General features: G+C 44.0%; 1 protein-coding gene across 2 annotated transcripts in view; it reads right to left on the minus strand.

Annotated features, from left to right (window-relative positions):
* Positions 1 to 16386, minus strand: part of WWOX (WW domain containing oxidoreductase) — a 983360-nt gene that overhangs the window by 954161 nt on the left and 12813 nt on the right. The window lies entirely within an intron of this gene.

The raw sequence follows: 16386 nt of genomic DNA on the forward strand, positions 1-16386 counted from the left end.
AAATAAATAAATAAAATTAAAAAAAAAGAAATCAAGATTACTTTTAAGTAAACGCTCTTGATTTTAACATGTTGGCAGTTAATCTAAAACAAAACAGAAAACACCACAGGTCATTTCTGCGCAGACCAAACAAATCACCTGGAGGCCAGATCCAGGCTACAGACCCCAGTTTCCCCTGTGTCCTGATTGGGAGCCTCTACTCTTGAGCAAATGGCCCCCAGCTAGGGGAATGAGCAAGTGTGAGATGGTCCCCCTCCCTTAATCACTGTCACGTGATATGAAGTCACTCAGCAGCACTACAGTGAGGCCCGGACATTTAGACACCATCCTGTTTCGGACAAACCCCGACTGGAGGACAAGAGGCATCGTATGGCTGCTCCCAAACTCAGAAAGCCAAGGCACAGGACCAGACTTTTTCTAGAAAAAAAAAAAATCACCCAGCCCAAAGAAACGGTTAGGTAGGGGAGAGGTGGGGTGGGGACAGAGACTTCAATGCTGCAGGTGAAGAGTCCTTAGAGATAATCCATCACCTTCTGAGGTTCCTGAGGAGTGGCCCCCAAAGATGCCCACATCCGAGTCCCTAGAACCTGTGAATGTCACCCTACATGGTAGGGGGGGGACTCTGCAAATGTGATGAAGGTCTTGAGATGGGGAGATTACGCTGGCTGATCCCAGTGGACCCCAGGTGATGAAAACTGTTGTCGTAAGAGGGAGACTTGTCTGCACAAGAGGAGAAGGTGGCGTGACAGGCAGTGACACGCTTCGAAGGTCGAGGAAACATCCACAGGCCAAGCTTCTAAAAAGGTGAGGAAACAGACCCTCCCCCGAGAGCCTCCAGAAGGAGCCGACCCTGCCAACGACCTGACTTCAGCCAGTAAGACTGATTTTTCGGACTTCTGACCTCCAGAATGGCAAGCAAGCAAGTTGCTGCTGTTTTTAATAACTAAGTAAATGGGTAAGGAACGTAACGATAGATGCACATGTGTGCCCTCAGGTAAGTGTAAGAGCCCCACGATGATGACACACAAACACCACTGGTTTCCTCTGGTCAAGTCCCTCCCCAGTCAGGCCAACGGGCAATAAAAGAGAAACACGGGGCAAGCGGCCACAGCCAGGCTCCGCAGAGAAAGGCCCTCAGGCACAGACCGGCGGCTCCCAACTCAGCTTTTTAGGCTGCAAGGAGGGTATCATTCGCCAAAAATCTGACTGTGCTCCCTGACTGAGACGTTTCCCCAGATGGATCTGTTAACACTGAGCGCTACCTTGCCAAACACTCAATCTGGTAACTGTACACAGACTTGGAATGGAAACTTCCTTTGCTAATAGATAAAGTTGTAATGGCATTTCTTTTCCATTTTTTTTTCCTTCCGGTAATGCCACTTGGAATACAGTGTTGATCTCTCAGCTGACAGAAGCTTCTCAAACCCAGCTGCTGAATGGAGAAGCCACAGCTGCCCTCCTGTATGACACTCCAGACAGAAAAACTGAAGGCACTCAGCAGACCTTATACTGAGAGATGCAGAAAGTATTGAGATTCATCCTTACAGCCATAGGTGGCTAACACAGTAGAATCTCTCCGTTTGAAAGAGATTATTTTCACTCTCTTGCTTCATACGATCACAAGGAAAACAGCTTCCAGAATGGAGATGCTACTGGAAAATCTGTTAATGTTCCATAAGCCAAGAGCACCCAGTTCGCTCTCCCCGTGTACATCTGTATTCGCTTGGCACTGCGAACAGAGGTGAGGAAAGGCCTGGGCAACTGAAGTAGAAGGCAATCAGAAAATGAGCTGTCCAAGAGCCAACAACATTTTCAGCTATGGAAACTCAGCAGGACTGCAGCCCGTGGCCATTTCTGCCTCCGCAGAGATGCCCTTCTGGTTACCCCAGGTTTCCGCTCCTGAGGAGCTGGCCAGCGTCATACCCTGTCAACCCCGGGTGGGACAGCATCCGTTAATATTTCCTAGTCGGACTTCCCTGGCAGTCCAGTGGTTGGGACTCCACGCTTCCACTGCAGGGGACACGGGTTCGATCCCTGGTCGGGGCACTAAGACCCCGCATGCCACGTGGTGTGGCCAAAAAACACAACAAAAAATTTCCTAGGCATCACCACCAAATCGAGGGTCCAAGACTCGACAAACGTACTTGAAGTCTGGTTACCTTTCTGAACCCTGGGGAATATATTCGCTGATACCTCTCAGCGGGTCCTAACAAAAAAAGATCAAGAGACCCTATTTTATTACATCCGTCATGGAATTAAATCACTCTCCTTCCTCCTCCATCTTCCAAACCTTAAGTTTCGTCCTGCAGGACGGCCTTTTCTGACAAGCGTTAGGTGATTTTTTTCCCCCAACTGCAAGCAACCACATAAAGTCTACTGGACTCTTCACTACTGCATGTGCACGTTGCGTTGTTTTATTTTATCCTGACAAAAGAGTAGGTGACAGTACCCCAGTGTTCACTGCAGCACCACTTACAACAGCCCAGACATGGAAGCAACCTAAATGTCCATCGACAGAGGAATGGATAAAGAAAACGTGGTACATAGATACCATGGAATATTACTCAGCCGTAGAAGAATGAAATAATGCCATTTGCAGCAACGTAGATGCACCTAGAGATTATCATACAAAGTGAAGTCAGAGAAAGACAAATGTCATAGGATATCACTTACTTGTGGAATCTAAAAATGGTACAAATGAACTGATTTACAAAACAGAAACAGAGTCACAGATGTAGAAAACAAACATGGTTACCAAAGGCGAAAGGGGCGGGGATAAATTAGGAGATCGGGATTGACATATACACACTACTATACATAGAACAGATAACTAATAAGGACCTACTATATAGCACACGGAACTCTACTCAATATTGTGTAGTAACCTATATGGGAAAAGAATCTAAAAAAGAATAGATATATGTATATGTGTAAGTATAACTGATTCCCTTTGCTGTACCCCTGAAACAATGTCGTAAATCAGCTATCTTCCAATATCAAATAAATAAATAAAGAGTGGGTGACAAAGTATGAGTCTCTTTATTTTACAGATGAGGAAAGGGAGGCTCAAGATAGCTAAGTGACAGGCCTTAGGTCACAAAAGTTAACGTCCACCTGACTCACAGCCAATTCTCCTCCTAACATGTTCCCGTGGTCTCCAATAAAACCCATCATACCTTTTGAAGTGCTGATAAAATTCTATTCACACACTGAGATGTTCTTCGGTAGTCTCAAGTAAAAGGGACAGCTTAGCTGGACATTTATACTTAATATTCCAGGCAGTCCTATAAACCATCACAAACTCAAGTGAACCAGGGCTCTGATGCCAGACTCTTGGAATAAAGATGTTACTATGATGCATTCATTTAAGGTTTAATAGTTTTCCTTCCTTTCTTCCCCCCAAGTTTAATAGATCTTTTTTTCCTCCTTGACTGCGAGAAAAATAACCTTTTTTTTCCTTTCTTTCTTTCACTTGATTCTTTTTCCTGGATGCAGCTACCATCTGACCTCCAACCAAAAAATATCTAAAATGTTTCCTTTCATACCAAAGACAAGTAGACGCCTAAAACAGTTATTGAGAAAGGTCGTTTTAGGACAAACTCGCAGATATGACGGCAGCCTTTTGAGGACCCAAGAACCAGGAAGCTAGGAAAATACCAAACTGATGTCAGTAACTTGATCGTCTTGCCTCCCATTCCCGAAATGACTACAGTTTACTAACTGCCTGCAGTGTGCGGCAGACAATTCCCTGGGCGTTCTGGAGTTCCCATCTTTAACAACTGTGCAGGGACTTCCCTGGTGGTGCAGTGGTTAAGAATCTGCCTGCCAATACAGGGGACACAGGTTCAAGCCCTGGTCCGGGAAGATCCCACGTGCCGCGGAGCAACGAAGCCCATGCGCCACAACTACTGAGCCTGCGAGCCACAACTACTGAGCCCACCTGCCACAACTACTGAGCCCACCTGCCACAACTACTGAAGCCCACACGTCTAGAGCCCGTGCTCCACAAGAGAAGCCACTGTGATGAGAAGTCCGCTCACTGCAATGAACAAGGAGTAGCTCCCATTCGCTGCAACTAGAGAGAGCCTGCTGAGGGCAATAAAGACCCAACACAGCCAAAAATAAATAAATATTTTTTAAAAATTTTTTAAATAAAAAAGTATTTACAAAAATATTTTTTTTAATTTTTTAAATAAAAAAGTATATATAAAAAAAACTGTTCAAAGTACAAATAGTGTCCATGTTTCACAGATGCAAAACGAGCGCTCAGGGAAGGAAAGTAATGGGGCCCAAGTCACTCGATGAGTCGCGGTGGGGCCAGGTGTGGAAACTAGGTCACGTCTGCTTCCTGAGTCCTGATCCCTTCCTCTGCACCCTGCTGCTTCTCCAGACAGAAACTACCTATCAAGCTTTCCCCTGTCAGCAGAGCTATTTTCAGCAGTGGTACAATTTCGCCACGCGGGAGCCAGGCTCATCAAATGAGATAATGCAGAGAAAAGCTCTGAAGAGGGGTTACTACCATTAATAGAAGATCTGGGGGGAAATCTGCAAAACCCAAAGAACTGATTGTCGCCTACTGCATTATCTTGAGACTCAACCTCCATCGTACGCTGGCCGATTTTGAGTTTCCTGGGCTGCTCCCTCCTTAAATGCAGGGATGAAGCAGCGGTGCCCATGATTTGTAGCTGGTGTAAGAGATAAGATATAGACTTAGAAGTTTGTAGTGAAGCAGACTGGGGAGTGAGGCCAACTTTCTTCTCACGAATTGCCTCTGGGTCACAAGATTGAATGTGTACTTAAAGTACTTAAAGTAATAGACACGTTGAGATAAATTAACTTCGGAGACAAAGGGACATTTTGAAAATTAAATCTTGCCACATGAATCAAGCAATCAATTAGCAATCGATACATATCCAATAGTTACGCACGTAAGACGGAAAGGCGACTCATAAAAGAATAAACACAAATGGCCAAACATCGGAAGAGCTGATCAATCTAATCATCAGAGAGACATGCAAATTTAAGGGATACTGTTTAAAAAATGTTAAATGTCAAGACTGGCAAGGATGCAGGGCAAATGGGCGTTTAAATTGGTACAAGCTTCCAGGGGTGTGGTTCGACAAAACAAACCAAGATTTTAAGATTAGGAAACAAATGCCCTGACTCAGCAATTCCAGTTCCAGAAAATAAAACTACAGAATAGTCATGAATGGGTACAAATATTTAATTACAAAATGTTCATCTCCATTCCATGGCTATCAAAAAGCTGAAATCCACCCAAATGTGCTACAGAGGGAGAATGGTTAGAACCATCCAAGGCTATGCAACCACTTAAGCTGTTGTAGAATATTCTACGACAGGCAAAGATGCTCATAACCACAGTTAAATAGAAAAATCACAATAGAAGGGAAGGGGAAAATGTTGAGAATCATATATGCGATCTACTGACAGTTAATTCTGGCTGGTAGTAATTTGGGGTGATTTTTTTTCCTTATCTGCATTTATGTTTCTTTTTACTTTTCTGCATTTTCTAAGTTTTCCATAAGGAATACATGTTTTATAACAATAATAAATAATTCTAGCCTAACACCTGGAATTTATGTGAGTTTGACAAATGCCAGCTTCCATTCCCCGTAATTCTTTCCCCAAACTTATTTTAAACTAACACCAAAGGGGAACTCAAGAGAGAAAGTGTCCGTGTACTAATCCAGGATCACCCAGCAGTTCAGAGATCACATCAGCCTCGCCCCTCCCAACAGGCACCACACTCAGCACACAGGCTGGCCCAGAGCAGGCTTTCGGAGATTCATTAAGATAAATGTGTTGATTTCAGACAGACTGGCTAAGCTGCTTGGGAAGAGCCTGGGCAGGACTGAGCACTGCTCCTTGGAGCAAGGCAGCAGCAAGCAGAAGGGAGAGGGCCCCGGGCATGGAGTCCGAAGTTCTCTGCTCTAGTTCGGTAGGCTCAAGAGCTGTGTGACCTCGGGCAAGTTACCTCACCTCTCTGTGCTTTCACCCTAACTGGAGGTCAGGGTACCTGTGAGCACGGTGGCGAGAATTAAATAAGACAGCAGGTACAGAATACTCGTAAATTCTAAAAAGCTATCAATATGAGACAAGATTACAGTGATCAATAAATAGTAATCTGGAATCATTAAGTACATTTCAGAGGTAAGGGTGAAAATGAACAATATTTTATTCGTTTTAACTTCAGTTTCCATACAACTACACAAGAAAGTTCTTTGATTCTGATTCTGCCCCTCTTTCCAGGGGATCATTTGTTCCAGCAAAAGGCCTGGTTCCACCCACCTTGCTAGTCCTCCCATCCTACCCTAGGGAGGAATATTAAAAACACTGCAGTGAGTCTCCCACACCCCATCTCACACACACGGACACTGTCCACACACACCCCACCCCCTGCTCGAGCACACTGTCTTAGTTTTCCTTTCAGAGTCCAGGGAGGAGACCTTGACTTGCTTTCAGAGACAGCACCATCTCAGTGTGGCTTCTAACAAGAAGGATCCAGAAAACCAAGCAGCACAGCCTGGTGAACAAGTAACACAGATTTCAAACAATTAGATCCCAGCCCTGTCACACAAGTCATTAAATAGAAGGCCACTTCCCATTGAGCTCATTTGCGGGGGGGGGAGGGGGGAGGTGCAGATAAAGACGGGCCCTTCAAGAAATGCTGTGTTACATATTAAGCCAAAGGAAGATCATAAATTCAGGCAAGAAACTCTGATTTCTGGAATTTACTTTTGATCAATCTATCGGAGACTTCATTTAAGAGATCTTTGCAAGAAGGCCCTTCTACTGACCACCCTCCCCATGTTATTCTGGAAAAGGCTGAGGACTTGGATCTGAACATTTTGTGTATATGCTGCAGAAAATAAAGAAAGGACATGGGCTGTGTCACTGTAAATGAGAGACGGTCAAGGGGGTTCCAACAGCTGGCACGCCCTTCATCACCAAGTCTGGAATAATTCCCACAATAGCCATCTAGTTTTAACCCTCTTTATTGGAGAGACAAAGAACACATCTGTAAACAAACGAGCAAAATATGTTAACTCTGGTGAAGGAGTTTTTGCACTGTTACAAAAGTATATTCACGGTGCTTGCTGGTTCTTTCATTTTAAAGAGAGAAAAAAGTAAGTTGCTGAGAAAAAGAAGAATATATAATACATAAAAGTATGTAATAAGGTGTATTCATTTTGTCCCCATTTTAAAATAAGGAGTTTTATACAGCCAAAACGGTTTTCCTTCTCTGGGCCAAATTTCTGTTTGAAAGCTGAAGCATACAATTAATGGGTTGCCTCAAACTTTGGTTATAGAGCCAAAAATGCAAACTGCCCTCCTTAAGATCTTGTACGTGCAGATACTGGCTGTTTGCTTCATGTTAAGTATTTGTTTTAATATGGTCTCTTAGTTAAGAAACATACACTAAGCCCAAAAGGACACATTCTTTTCTATTACAAAAACATATTATTAAACAATCTAATTACAATAAATTATATAACATTGGGTAGGCTGGGGGGGCAGGGGAACGCTATGTTCTAAGAAAAAACTATTAGATCACCAAGGCCTTCTAAATGAACCTTAAACAGAGGCATTAATATTTAAATATAACAATTTCCACTTAGAAAAAGAAAAATCACATTATTGATAGGTCAGCACACCCAAAACCAATAATGTCATGAAAACACATGCCCTTGTGTAGTCTGGCAGAACAGGCTGCTCCCTGAATACAATGGACCTTTTTATTAAATGGATCTCTTCATCCCTGGTATTTCATACCAGGAAAAAAAAAAAATGGGGCGGGAGGCGGGGGAGGAGGGAGAGAAGGAAGAAACAAACATGACACTAGTAACGGTCTTCAGTTTGAACTCTTTCACCAAGAAGTACAAGACCTAAAAGATACGTTAGAAAAGTAAAAGGCATTATTTAACAAAAATGAAAGCAAGACCGGCTGAGAGGTAGAAAACTGCATTGAGATGCTACCGCTTTTGTTTAACTGTATCAAAGGGCAACAGAGCCCTCTAGTGGACGAAAAATATAAACATATATGAAGACTTCTCTTTTAGGTAATTTACATAAAATACATAGGACCCTTTCTTTCCTGACAATTGCTATGTCACCGTATTACGTAAAAGCAAAATATCAAATTTTTTAAATTGGGCATTAAGTAAAATAACTGCCAATTATTCAAACCTGATAAAACACTTGTAATCTCAATTAGGGCAGAAATATTTTTAAATTATGATTTTTGAACCACTTTGGCAATGAATAGCAGCTTGTATGAGCCTCACTTGTATGCTGACACTATAACAAATAAATTAAAATCTCAATCTACATGCAAGTATGAAATTCAACTGACCTCATGTGACAAAAATGTTTCAGTTGGTATCTAGTGAGGTACTCTTATTATTTATATATTATTATATATTACATACTTTTTAAAATAAATTTATTTATTTTATTTACTCATTTTTGGCTGTGTTGGGTCTTCGTTGCTGCACACAGGCTTTCTCTAGTTGCGGTGAGCGGGGGCTACTCTTCATTGTGGTGTGCGGGCTTCTCACTGCGGTGGCTTCTCTTATTGTGGAGCACGGGCTCTAGGCACACGGGCTTCAGTAGTTGTGGGACATGGGCTCTAGAGTTCAGGCTCAGTAGTTGTGGCTCATGGGCTCTAGAGCCCAGGCTCAGTAGTTGTGGCACACGGGCTTATTTGTTGCTCTGCAGCATGTGGGATCTTCCTGGACCAGGGCTCGAACCCATGTCCCCTGCAATGGCAGGCGGATTCTTAACCACTGCGCCACCAGGGAAGCCCTACATTTTTTTTAACATCTTTATTGGAGTATAATTGCTTTACAATGGTGTGTTAGTTTCTGCTTTATAACAAAGTGAATCAGCTATACATATACATATATTCCCATATCTCCTCCCTCTTGCATCTCCCTCCCACCCTCCCTACCCCACCTCTCTCAGTGATCACAAAGCACCGAGCTGATCTCCCTGTTCTACTACATACGTTTTTAAATAAGCTTTTTAGATGTGATTAACAAATTATGAGATGAGGCTCATTAGAATATTTCAATTGATCTCTTCCTTTAGATATATAGCTTCTCAAATACTCTGATCATGTGATTCCCATATATATTCAATGTCTAAGAATATTTAAATGTAAAAAAGGTTGTTTAATTCATAAGGTACTAATTCTCAATTTTTTTTTTTTTTTTTTTTTGCGGTACGCAGGTCTCTCACTGTTGCGGCCTCTCACATTGCGGAGCACAGGTTTCAGACGCGCAGGCTCAGCGGCCAAGGCCCACGGACCCAGCCGCTCCGCGGTATGTGGGATCCTCCCGGACCAGGGCATGACCCCCTGTCCCCTGCATCGGCAGGCGGACTCTCAACCACTGCGCCACCAGGGAAGTCCCAATTCTCAATTTTTATGTAATATTATTCAAGGACTTTTTCCAGTATCAAAAACCTCAATAGTTTCTCAGAACAAATAATTTCAGAATCATTTTACTTACAATATATGGGTTTATTTTAGCATAAAAAAGAAATGGTCACAAATGCTTTTAATTTAAAATGGGAGTCTGGCGACTTCCCTGGTGACACAGTGGTTAAGAATCCGCCTGCCAATGCAGGGGACATGGGTTCGAGCCCTGGTCCAGGAAGATCCCACATGCCGCAGAACAACTAAGCCCGTGTGCCACAAGTACCAAGCCTACGGTCTAGAGCCCGCGAGCCACAACTACTGAAGCCCACGCGCCTAGAGCCCATGCTCCACAACAAGAGAAGCTACCACAATGAGAAGCCCATGCACTGCAAGGAAGAGTAGCCCCCGCTCACCACAACTGGAGAAAGCCCGTGCGCAGCAACGAAGGCCCAACGCAGCCAAAAAATAAATAAATTTTTTTTTAATTTTTTTTAAATTTTAGTATATTAACGCATAGATGTGGAACCTAGAAAAATGGTACAGATGAACCGGTTTGCAAGGCAGAAACAGACACAGATGCAGAGACACCAAGGGGGGAACCATGAGGTGGGAGACTGGTATTGACATACATACACTAATATGTATAAAATAATTAATAACAATGTGCTGTATAAAAAAATAAGAAAATGGGCTTCCCTGGTGGCGCAGTGGTTGAGAGTCCGTCTGCCGATGCAGGGGACACGGGTTCATGCCCCAGTCCGGGAAGATCCCACATGCCGCGGAGCTGCTGGGCCCGTGAGCCATGGCTGCTAAGCCTGTGCATCCGGAGCCTGTACTCCGCAACGGGAGAGGCCACAGCAGTGAGAAGCCCGCGTACCGCAAAAAAAAAAAAAAAAAAAAAAAAAAATAAGAAAATAAAATCTAAAAAAAAATTTTAATAAATAAAATGGAAGTCTGAATTCCCAAAAGATTACTTAGATTATTTCAGAAAATTTTCCTCTACTTAATGAGCACCAGGTTCTTAAAAAGAAGATAAATGTCAAAATCCCACTAGTTTAAGTCCTGTTGACAACCGGAAAGGAAACTGTAATCAGGCATTTCAAGATCCCTAGTGTAACGACCCCATATGAGTAACTTTTAACCAAGAAAATGACTCTAAGGTGGCCTATGGCCTCGAATTTATGGGATCTTTTGGAATAACTGAGGAAAAAAAGTCAAAGGCATGATTTAGGCTAGAAGGCAAAATTTAGTAACACTAGGTGTGGAAAAGAAAACAAAGATTTGAGGGTGGAGAGGAAGAGAGTCTGGTTCGTTACTGTCAAAGTGTGGGTTTAAAATGTTAACAATGAATACACTTTTCTACATGAAGAAAAGCACTTCTCTTGTATTACCATAGAACTGGTAGAATCTACACCAGATATGAATTCATTGCGGTGATGATTTGTAGAATAAAACAATATGGCAACTCCACTTCACACTGTAATTTCAACACATGATTTTGCAACAAGACCCCAAGCTCTAAAAAACAGGCTCTCTAAGCCAAAACAACCAATTTCAACATTAAACTACAACATTTTGGGATTCCCACATGGAAATCCAATACCTTCATTTTGTTTCAAGAACAAATTTGGGGTTGACTTTGATAGCTTGAGCAAATACTTTTTATATTTCAAAGTATATAAATTTTGGTATATAAGTGTGTGTATACAGGTACACACATTGTTAGAATCCCTGTAATGAACCTTAGGGAGGTTTATTATATATAACATAAATACCAATAGAAAATTAAAGTGTCAGTCCCAAAATACATTTTCCTGGTGTATACTAAGATGGCCAGCTTGTATATGTTCAGGCAAAAAAACAGTTTTGTTCTTGTTAACAGGTCCTCTGACTCACAAGTCGAAACCAGGCCAGGCTATTCCAAATTTCAAGTCACAACATTTGAAACAGCCCAGTGTTATGAAAAGTTCAAAGGGTCGAAGAAACTTTTCATCCTGGCTATACTCGGAGAGGGATTCAAAAACCAAATTTTAACCACTACTGGTTTAAGACTGGAAGTTAGGAAGAAAGCTTTATCATTCATCATTGCCAGTGAACAGGAGACTGAAAATAGCTAAGCTGTGCATACTTGTTAATATTTTTTCAATGGTTGTTTGACAGAACCTGGATTTCACTCCGTAGGTGCCATGACGATCAATCTGCTCCCTGCAACTATCTGCACGATTTCCAACAAACATCCCCGCTCCCAGGGCTGCCCCATATTTAGGCATTCAGGTAACCCCTCGTGAGAAGGGTGCGGCCTTTGAGGAGCACATGTCAGCCCTCAGATTTGAGAAGGCAGCATTTTGTACTGAGCTATTTATAGGCAGAGCCAAATCCGCTCGATTGACAGGCTGAGTCTAGAGAAGCATCTACGGGATCTTCCGCAACAGGAAGCCTCCAAGACCCCCTCTCCGGAGACTTCGCATTAAGGTCTATATTTAACGATCACCATGTTGAAGCCATTTCCATTCGTTTTTCTGTTTTCGTTTTTTTACCAAATCAGAGACACCGAGCCACTAACTCCAGGTCGCCGTGGACACCCGCCCCTTCCTGCCTAGCGCTACGCTGAGCACAAAGATGTGGCACATATATACAATGGAATATTCCTCAGCCATAAAAAGAAAATAAATTGAGCTATTTGTAATGAGGTGGATAGACCTAGAGTCTGTCATACAGAGTGAAGTAAGTCAGAAAGAGAAAGACAAATACCGTATGATAACACATATATATGGAATCTAAGAAAAAAAAAAGTCATCAAGAACCTAGGGGTAAGACAGGAATAAAGACAGACCTACTAGAGAATGGACTTGAGGATATGGGGAGGGGGAAGGGTAAGCTGTGACAAAGCGAGAGAGGGGCATGGACATATATACACTACCAAACGTAAGGTAGATAGATAGTGGGAAGCAGCCGCATAGCACAGGAAGATCAGTTCGGTGCTTTGTGACCACCTAGAGGGGTGGGATAGGGAGGGTGGGAGGGAGGGAGATGCAAGAGGGAGGAGATATGGGAACATATGTATATGTATAACTGATTCACTTTGTTATAAAGCAGAAACTAACACACCACTGTAAAGCAATTATACTCCAATAAAGATGTTAAAAAAAAAAAAAGAAATGAACTCCTCCCTCGCCTCTGCTGCTTAGCCGTCGGGACCGGGGCTCCCGGCCTTGAGGTCTGCTGGCAGAAGCTCTGGGTGTACAGGTGACTTCCCCGTGGACACAGAGAGGCTAAGCTCCACCGAAACAGGTCCACAAGCTACAGCGCTCAATCTACACAAAGTTCTTAGGGTTCAGAACGCTCATTAAACAAAGGTCGATGAGAGAAGAGTGTCAGTTTCAGAGGCGGCAACGTCCTAAGGTCTGCAGCTCCCTGAAGCTGGGGACAGAGGTGAGGCAGGAGGCACAGGCACTGGCGGGGCATCCCCAACAGACACGTATAATGTGTTGCCACCATCTTCCTTGTGGCCTGGGGCATCCACTTTATCTAAATTTTACCTAACTTGTGGCTGACTCACAGCATGCTGGGGTGATCTTATTTTGAAAGGGATTAGACCATCTGATGCAGGGGGAGGCAAACGTTTTCCATTAAGGGCCAGACAGTAAATATTTTAGGCTGTGCAGGCCACAGGGTCTCTGCTGTATTTATGCAACTCTGCTGGTCACATGAAAAGAGGCACAGACAAAACGGAAATAAACAGGCGGGGCCATGGTCCAGTAAAACTTTACTTGCGAGATCAGGCGGCAGTCAGACTTAGCCCGCGGGCTGTAGTTTGCCGACTCCCCATCTGGACAGCTGAACTCAGTCAACCGCAGTATCTGCCTACAAACTTCCAAGAATTCAAAACGCTTTATTGTGGCATTTCCTGTGAATCCTTCTACCGACCAGAACCACCCTGATCTTTACAAGCTGAATTAATAAGCAGGAGTCCCTCCAATTGCCTTCGGAACATAAAATATCCAAAGTTCAAAATACAGTTCTGTATCACTTACAGCCGGGGTGGAGGGGGGCGAGGTACCCAACACGGACGACAAGAGAGAATCTGCATAGAGGCCACGTCAAAGGGGGCAGTGTCTTGGCACATCCCTGCCGTCCACCAGGGAAGGAGTCCCCTCTCACCGCCCGAGTATCCCCTTCCACAACAGAGAGCCCCCTCCCAGTGGCAAGTCCAAAAGAGAGGTGCCTTGCAGGGAACTGAAAAACATGAACAAAAAGAGTCACTGGCCCGGTCCGGGAAGATCCCACATGCCGCGGAGCGGCTGGGCCCGTGAGCCATTGGCCGCTGAGCCTGCGCGTCCGGAGCCTGTGCTCCACAACGGGAGGGGCCACAACAGGGAGAGGCCTGCGTACCACAAAAATAAATAAATAATTAATTAATTTAAAAAAAAAAGAATCACTGGGAACACCAGATTTGTAAACCAACCTTTGTAAAGCCAATTAGGTTACCTGTGTTTTTAGCTGTGGAATCACCACTCAAAATAAAGACCGGTATGTTCTGTTAACAGCTCACTCTGCTTCCAAGAGCACAGACATCCACGAGGCTAAAGACTGGACAGTTCACACATAGGAACCGGGCTCCCCTAAGCAGCAAGAGGAAAAGTGCAGGCCAACACCATTCAAGCTTCAAGAGGAGGTGACTCCTGAACGCCGAGGAGTGCTGGAAGTGAAGATGCCTGATTCACTCTGCACTCAGCTGTTCCATTTGAAAGGGGCAGAAACAGTGGTGATAGCGATTTCTAAATCGGCGTGTTTCATAGTTCAGGAGAAGGAAGAAATTTATCTGGAAGGCACAGCCTACTTGGACAAGGACACTCTCTAAGGCAGCCGCGTGGGATATAAAAGCTGCCTAAGTGATGACGGAAAAGCCACGGGCTTGCCTTCGGCTCTTTTCTTTAAGCCTGATGCCACGGCTGCAGTGCCAGAGTTCTTTGCAAGGATTTGATTGCCTGGAATGTTCGGTCTGATATTATTTCAAATATTAAGCACACAAATCTCCAGCACTCCCCTAGACTCGGGCTTCTCGAGACTGGAGGGGTCACGGGGAGACCAGGCAGAGCTGAAGACAATGAAGGTTCGAGCTGGGGAAATGGGGATGGGGGTGCACTCTGAGACCTTCCCCAACCTCCCTTCCAGACTAAGCTGTACGACTTACCATCACATGTGACTGGACCACGGGCACCTACTTGCAGGGCCCACAAAAAAGATCAGGGACGTCAGGAAGGGGAAGTGGCAGCTGTGAAGAGGCACAGAGCTTGCCTCCGAGAGGTCCGAGGTCCACTCTGACCAATGACACGTTTCTTCTCAATGCTTCAGAACCTCCTCCTCCCTTCTGACCGTGATTCAATACCCAACTACACATAGCTCTTCATATATCCTGGACCAGTGCCTTTAGTCCTGGATTATGCTGTCATAGGCCTGACATGGCAAATCTTCAGCAGAGCTTCAGAAGGCCTGCCACCTAACGTCAGACAGAGCCAAGTTTGAACACTTACACACAAACCATCAGTAGTCACTTATCTTACTAATGAAAGGAAAAGACTGTCCAGCCACGAGATTAAGGGAATGAGATCTTTTAGTTAATTCTCCGGTTAACTGAGTGTTAAATAAAAAGGGGTATTTTACTTAAGTCCTTGTTTTTTCTTAATTATTCTACACTGTCTTGGTCCACACCCTCACGTAACAGTAGTCAACGCAATCAACACAACATACTGTTTCCTGGATGACTCAGGATCCAGCTGTTATTTTTAATATAGCATCATCAGCTTTTCCTATCAATGACAATTAAATAGAATCAACCCTGATGTGATTCAGAAAACCAAACTGAACATATTCTGAGCCCAGGATGAGGTCTGAGAGTTGATTTTAAATAAATCCCTTTCAATTAAAAAAAAAAAAATTCCATGTGCTTCTTTGCCTTAATGGACAGGTACAGTCAAAAGTTCTGCTCTGGGACCGTAGCTTGTTAGATTTTCAACCCTGTACTATATAACCATTGATCCTCTAAGAATGTATGTCACTTCCTGTACTTGCCCTGATGATACCAGGGAATGCTTCTGCAAGTTCAAGAAGGGGTCACCGAAAATTAAGCAAGAGAGAGAAAGAAGTGCAGGGGATACACAAACCGGTGAGGAGACAAAGCTGATGAGAGAGAAGGCCAGTGATGGGGGAGCGCCATGAAGGGTGAAAAGGAGAGAACTTGCTAGAAGACAGCTGAACGCAATTCCATGTTTTGTCTCTGTAAATTAACCTGAGGATGCATATCCTTACTCAGAGCAGCTGGTTCTTACAGATACAGATATTCATGTCAATGGACCAAAGCAAAATAAGAATGAAATCATCTGGAGAGTGAACGCAGGAGCATCTGCTTTGCCGCAGCTTCTCCACCAGCCCGTGAGGCTAAGGGGAGGACACCCCCGGAGCCCCGCCCTCATGACCATCACCGCACTTAAACGCGGGCAACCAAGAGGTTAAGATAGAGACTAATTCTCTGACTCTGCGAAGAAATAAGATCCTGTTCTCCAAAGAAAATCATATTCTCCATAACCAACGGACACCTGCAGTGTCCTTTGTCCCAAAGCCCTGACGCGCCACTGTTCCTGATATTCCATTACCGGTCAGCGTTGGGCTGAAGAACCCAGGTAACTGGCCTATGTCCGCACCCCACGCAGACCAGGTCAGAGACTCCTAGACAGAGCCAGCTGTCTCTCATCCTTAAGAACCAAAAGAGCCGCCATCTTCCGCTGAGCGGTCAGCTTTCAGAGAATTCACGGTCGGCCCTGACACGGCCCTCCTTCCATGGCAACACTGGGACTGAAAAAGGACCCAGAACTTTACTGACACGATAGCTGAAGAGGCTATCTCAATACCTTTTAAATTAGAGAACCACCAAACAAAGTTTCCTT

The sequence above is a fragment of the Mesoplodon bidens genome, assembly GCF_964165515.1.
Source record: "Mesoplodon bidens genome assembly, chromosome: 18".
NCBI lineage: Eukaryota > Metazoa > Chordata > Mammalia > Artiodactyla > Ziphiidae > Mesoplodon > Mesoplodon bidens.